Genomic DNA, 6,406 nt, shown 5'->3' on the forward strand with positions numbered 1-6,406 from the left:
CTCAGAGCAAACTGAATTTGAAGCTGGGTCATATTTAATCAGAGGCCAAAGGATAGAGGGGCAGAAAAGCTAACCTTTGGCTAGTAGAAGGGATTCTTAATCTGGGGCTAAGATTTCAGGGATAGGGAAAATTTTATCTGCATATTCATTAGTTGCTGACTGAAAATAAGCCTTTCTTTCCATCATTAATGTCAGCAAAAATTATATTATTAGACTTCCCATTTTGCCAAATGTATCTAAGACACAAAAAAGATCAATGGTCCAATAGAAAGTGTCTGTATTGTTAAACTCTAAAATCCGTGTTCATTTTTATATTTTCTCAATGACCATAGCCAATTAAATACTGGTAAATGAAGGTATATGAATGAATAAATGAATGAGTTGCTTGGATGCCTGGCTTCTATTCCCAGCTTTATTGAAGAGTACCTATGTCACCCAGAGTAAATTATTTAACCTATGATTCCCTATTTCTCTCCTTCTTTTTCTTCTCCCTCCCAACTCTGCCAGTCAATATAAAATTTTTGAGATTATTCGATAAGGATGATCCAAAATAAAAGTTTTATATATATGGTCTGGACTAATTAAAAATAACTTCACAGAATCCAAGATAGTATTTTTTATAACAGGTTTGGTGAAGAATTCCTAATTATGTCCTCAGCTAACACATCATTAAATAATGTCTGTGGAAGGTGTGATCCCATTCATATCATTTAACTTGAATATGTCTTATTAATATGTGCAAGGGACAATCCCACAATGTTTTTATAAGATAAGAAAGCAGATAAGAGAGTTCATAATTGATGATATCTTCTTATATTCTTTTTTTAAAAAGTACTATCTGTGAACTTTTACATTCTTTTGGAATCCTTTCCCCCTTAAAGTATCTTGAGAATGAACCCTTCCAAGTTAATTTGCCTTTGACTTGCAATATCAAAAAACTATAAAGATATGAGATGTCCAACAAACAGCAGATAGCTAAACAAATAATATTCTATGTAAATGTGATAGAATATTATTTCACAACAATAAATATGAAGAATTCAAAGATATAAGGGAAGACATATGAAATGACAGTAAAATAAAAGCAGAACCAAAAGAATAAAATATACATATAATGCAGCTATATAATTAAAGATACCAAGAATAATAAATCTATGTAATATACATCTAAAAGGAGGTCAAAAAGGAAAGCAAGGATAATGATTTAAATACCACGTAAAGTCAATATACATATTTTTGAGAGCAGGATCCCCTTTATAGTATGGGTTATTTTATCCCTACATAGTATCTGGCATCTTGTAGGTTTTTAATAAATATTTGATGATTGTTTAATGGTACACATTCAATCATTTATGATCTCTTAAGGATTTTTTGTTTCATCTTATCTGCTTGTTTTTTTTTTTTTTTTTTTCTTTGCCCTTATTAATATATTCTTGTCAATTCACCCAACCAGGAACTGTAGCTGCCACTCACTGGGCCAATCCACTGACTGATTGGCAAGGAAACTTTGATCTGTTTCTGACCTGGGCCAGTCCAATTTTCCTTTGGTGACCGGGTCTCCCTCAACTTCTAGAGGTTTGGCAGCATCTAATCTTAGCCTTTCTGAAGATCATAACTCCCTACCACTAACAGCTTACTATTGGTACACACTACCCCAACTGACTCCAAAAAATCAATTAATTAAATTGTGAAGCTTTTGGCATAGATTTGTATGACAAGTATTTGGCCAGATCCAGTTCTTCTTTCCATCTTCCTTTATATTTAAATGACATGATCACTTCCTTAAATTATACATTAAGTACTGTAGTGGTAGGGACAAATGTGAGGTTATCCTTGATGAAAATATAAAAAACAAAGCAAACTTTTGAAGATTCTTTTCTTCTTTTTTAAACATAGAAAGGAAAAAATACATAAAAAAGAAAAAAATACAGAAAGGGTTCTTATAATAGGAAAGAACTGTTATTCCTCCTTGCCCTCCTTTCATTTCTACTTCCAACTTCAAGGTTCCTCCATGTGGCTATCCCACCCCCATTTTCCATCCCTACTCCCCATTCTCAGCATGAAACAACACTCTGTCTCTTCCCCTCTGCCATCTCTCTCTCGGTTTGTGGTTCCTGCAGCTCTCATTATCCTAGAACCTCTCTGATCCTACCCTGTTGTCATTGAAGCTGCTTCTCCTTGAGCTGGTGGCTGCACAACTGATTGAGGAATGAACAGTCTACTTTGCTGATTATGTATTGATTTAAAATATAGACAACTATATTGTTTTTAACTTGGTCAAGTAAAATTCAGCCTTAAGAATATTTCTAAAAGATCTAGGCCTGATTCTGAGGACCCAATAGTAGCCTGTGACTTATCATTGTTTGTTTATTTGGGTTTTTTGAAATCTATACTCAAATCTATCCATCTCACTCAGAAGTTATTCTTTGCTTAAATCTAGGGTTTCCTTCCGAGAATTATGGTTTTATTTTAATTCTTTCCCAAGAACACAGCACCAGGAATGTATTTATATTTTCCTTCCACAAGCCAGAGATACAGCAACCACTTTTTTAGTGATCTGCAGTAAAGACATTCAATTCATTTTAATTTAACAAACATTTTAAAAATACATACTCTATGCCTGGATACTCTGCTAGGCTCTGGGGAAGTACAAAATGAAAAACAGTCTCTACCCTTACTGCCTGCCCTTAAGGAGTTTACCCTCCACTGGGGTGGAGGGAGAGAGCAATATTTACCGAGCTCAGCAAACACAAGATAATTTTAAGGTGTGAACACTAATAACAAAAAAATGATCAGGAAAGGCTCCCCATGGAAGGTAGCACTGGAGTTGAGTGAAGCTAAGGCTTCTAAAGGCAGTGTATTCTAGGCATTTTGGACAAAGATTTCGAGGCTAGAGATAGTTACAATTTTAGGGAATAACAAATAGTCCAGTCTGGCTAGAGCATATGAGTATATGCAGGACAGTAATAAGAAATCTGTCTGAAAAGTAGTTTCTGTGGGTGATGAAAACCTTTAAATGCCAACATTAGTTCATTTTTTATTCTAGAAGTAATAGGGAACCATTGAAGATTCTTTAGTAAGGGAGTGGCAGAATAGGCTTTAGGAAGTATATATCTGGCAGTTAAATAGGAGATGGATTGGAGAGGGGAGAGACTGGAAGCAGAGACTATTTGGAAAGTTACTACCATAGTCTGGGGGAGTAAGCTAACAAGCACCAGGACCATGGTAGAGCTTGTGGGAGGTATGCAAGAATAGAGGAAGAATAGATAAATTTTGGTAACTGATGATAACTGGGGAGTATGTTAAAGAGTCAGAAATAAATGACACCAAGAGAGACAAGAGGGAGAAATATGCTCAGCTAAGAATCAGGGGTGATCAGAGGATTATAGATTTAGAGTTGAAATGGACCTTGGGGCCATCAAATTTAATCTGTTCATTTTAAAGATGATGAAAACTGAGGCAGGAAGAGGTTCCGTCACTCAGGAAACACATAGGTAGTGAGTGTCTATCAAGGGCTTCCTGCCTGAGTCCAACATTCTCTTCGTGACACTATGTTCCCTGGTGTCATGGGAAATCTATTGCTCCGAGTGTCTGTCTGTCTCTCAGTTTCTGTGTGTGTGTCTCTCTGTCTCTCTGTGTGTTTCTCTCTCTCTGTTGTTCTCTCTCTCTCTCTCTCTCTCTCTCTCTCACACACACACACACACACACACACACACACACACACACTGCATCCCCTCATTGATGTGAATTTTTAGAATACTCTAAACTATCTCCTCAGGGAAACAGACAGTAATGTAAATGCACACTGAGTACATTATGACATGCTGCTGAATAGACATCCTATAGGTTGTATATGCATCTTGGATGGGTGATGCATTTATTCATTTTTTTTCTTTTCTAATATTTCTTCTTCCTTCTTAAATTTTTAAGTACTATTTTTTTCTAATTATATACAAAAACGATTTTTAACATTTTTTTTATTATAGCTTTTTATTTACAAGATATATGCATGGGTAATTTTTCAGCACTGACAATTGCAAAACCCTTTGTTACAATTTTTCCCCTCCTTCCTCCCACTCCCCTGGCAGGTTGACCAATACATGTTATATATGTTAAAGTATATAACATTTATTTTTTTTTAATTTTGAGTTCCAAATTTTTTCTCTCTCTCTCCCTAAAGCTCCTCTCCCTAAGATGGTAAAGAATTTGATATAGACTATGTATGTGCAATCACATAAAGTCTATTTCATATTAGTCGTGTCAGGAAAGAAGAAATACTTTGCACGAGGAAAAAAACATGAAAAAAAATTAAAAGTGAACATTGTATGCAACAATCTGTATTCAAACTTCATCAGTTCTTTATTTGAATTTGAATAGGATTTTTCATCATTAGTCTTTTAAAATTGTCTTGGATCATTGTATTGCTGAGAACAGCTTAATCAATCATAGTTGATCATTTTTGTTGTTACTTTGTATAATGTTCTCCTGGTTCTGCTCAATCCACTTTGATGCATATGTTCATTGAGCTGGGCCTGGAAATGAGAAAGAAGGAAAGACTAGATCTGGATCTTATATAGGAAATTTCTGAGTGCATTTTTCCCCCTTAAAGACAAAAAGCACCAGGCAGTTGGCATAGGGCTGACTCAGCTGAATGTTTTCAATCCCTTGTGGCTGCAGAAGCCCATCTCTAGAGCATCCTGGTGATGCTATAAAATATCACAGTCTTAAAGACTCATAATTACAAGCAATACAAAAGGTAATGAAAAAGTACATCATAGCTATAAATAAGTTAAAGGATGTTGCAAATGATGACTTGCATGCAAGAGTCAAGTCCACAAGCTTTTATTAAGCTCTATTTTGTGTCAAGCACTCTGCAAAGTGCTGGGGATATGAAAAAAGACCATCCTTAATCTCAAGAAACTCACAGGAGCAGTATGTAAACAATTATGTACAAATAAGACATAAACAGAACAAATGCAAAGTAAATTCAGAGGAAAAGACATTATATAAAAGAGGAATGGGGAAAACTTCTTGCAGAAAGGAGAAATCTAGAAGATAGAGATGAGAAGGGAGAGAATTTCAGGCATGGAGAAAAGCCAATGAAAATGTATGGAGTCAAGAGTTAAGTATGTTCTATTACATTGTTGGTGGAATTGTGAACACATCCAGCCATTGTGGAGAGTGATTTGGAACTATGCTCAAAAAGTTATCAAACTGTGCATACCCTTTGATCCAGCAGTGTCTCTACTGGGCTTGTATCACAAAGAGATCTTAAAGGAGAGAAAAGGACCCACATGTGCAAAAATGTTTGTGACAGCCCTTTTTGTAGTAGCCAGAAACTGAGTGGATGCCCATCAGTTGGAGAATGGCTGAATAAATTGTGGTATATGAATGTTATGGAATATTATTCTTCTATAAGAAATGACCAGCAGGATGAATACAGAGAGGCCTGGAGAGACTTACATGAACTGATGCTGAGTGAAATGAGCAAGACCAGGAGATCATTACATACTTCAACAACAATACTATATGATGATCAATTCTGATGGACCTGGCCATCCTCAGCAATGAGATGAACCAAATCAGTTCCAATAGAGAAGTAATGAATTGAACCAGCTACACCCAGCGAAAGAACTCAGAAAAATGAGTGTGAACCACCACATAGAATTCCCAATCTCTCTATTTTTGTCCGCCTACATTTTTTATTTCCTTCACAGGTTAATTGTACATTATTTCAAAGTCTGATTCTTCTTGTCCAGCAAAATAACTGTATGGATATGTATATGTATGTGTATAACATATACTTTAACGTATTTAACATGTATTTAACATGTATTGGTCTACCTGCTATCTGGGAGAGGGGGTGGGAGGAAGGAAGGGAAAAAGTGGAACAAAAGATTTTGCAATTGTCAATGCTGAAAAATTACCCATGCATATATCTTGTACATAAAAAGCTATAAAATTAAAAAAAAAAAAAGAGTTTAGTGTGTTGCAGGGAGGAGCAGTGGAGGACTCTAAATTGATTGGTGAAGAGGAGTAAGATAGAGGAAGGGGCCAGGTTGTGAAGTGTTTTAGCCAAATTTGTTGTTCATTTATGTCCAACTCTATATGACCCCATAGACCTTAGCAAACAACCCCATCTTAGCAAAGATACTGGAGTGATTTGCCTTTTCCTTCTCCAGTGGATTTTGCTTGCCCAAGGTCACATAGCTACTCTGTGTCTGGGAATAGATTTGAACTCAGATCTTCCTGACTCCAGGCCCTGTATTCTATCTCCTAAGCCATCTATCTACCTTCCAAAGCCAAATAGAGTTTATTAAATTTATTAAATACAAGAAGTAGCATTGAGTTGAGGCTGAATTTCACTTTATCTTGTCCTGTCTCAGGCCTATTTCATAGCCATCTC

Source organism: Sarcophilus harrisii, chromosome 5, assembly GCF_902635505.1.
Source record: "Sarcophilus harrisii chromosome 5, mSarHar1.11, whole genome shotgun sequence".
NCBI lineage: Eukaryota > Metazoa > Chordata > Mammalia > Dasyuromorphia > Dasyuridae > Sarcophilus > Sarcophilus harrisii.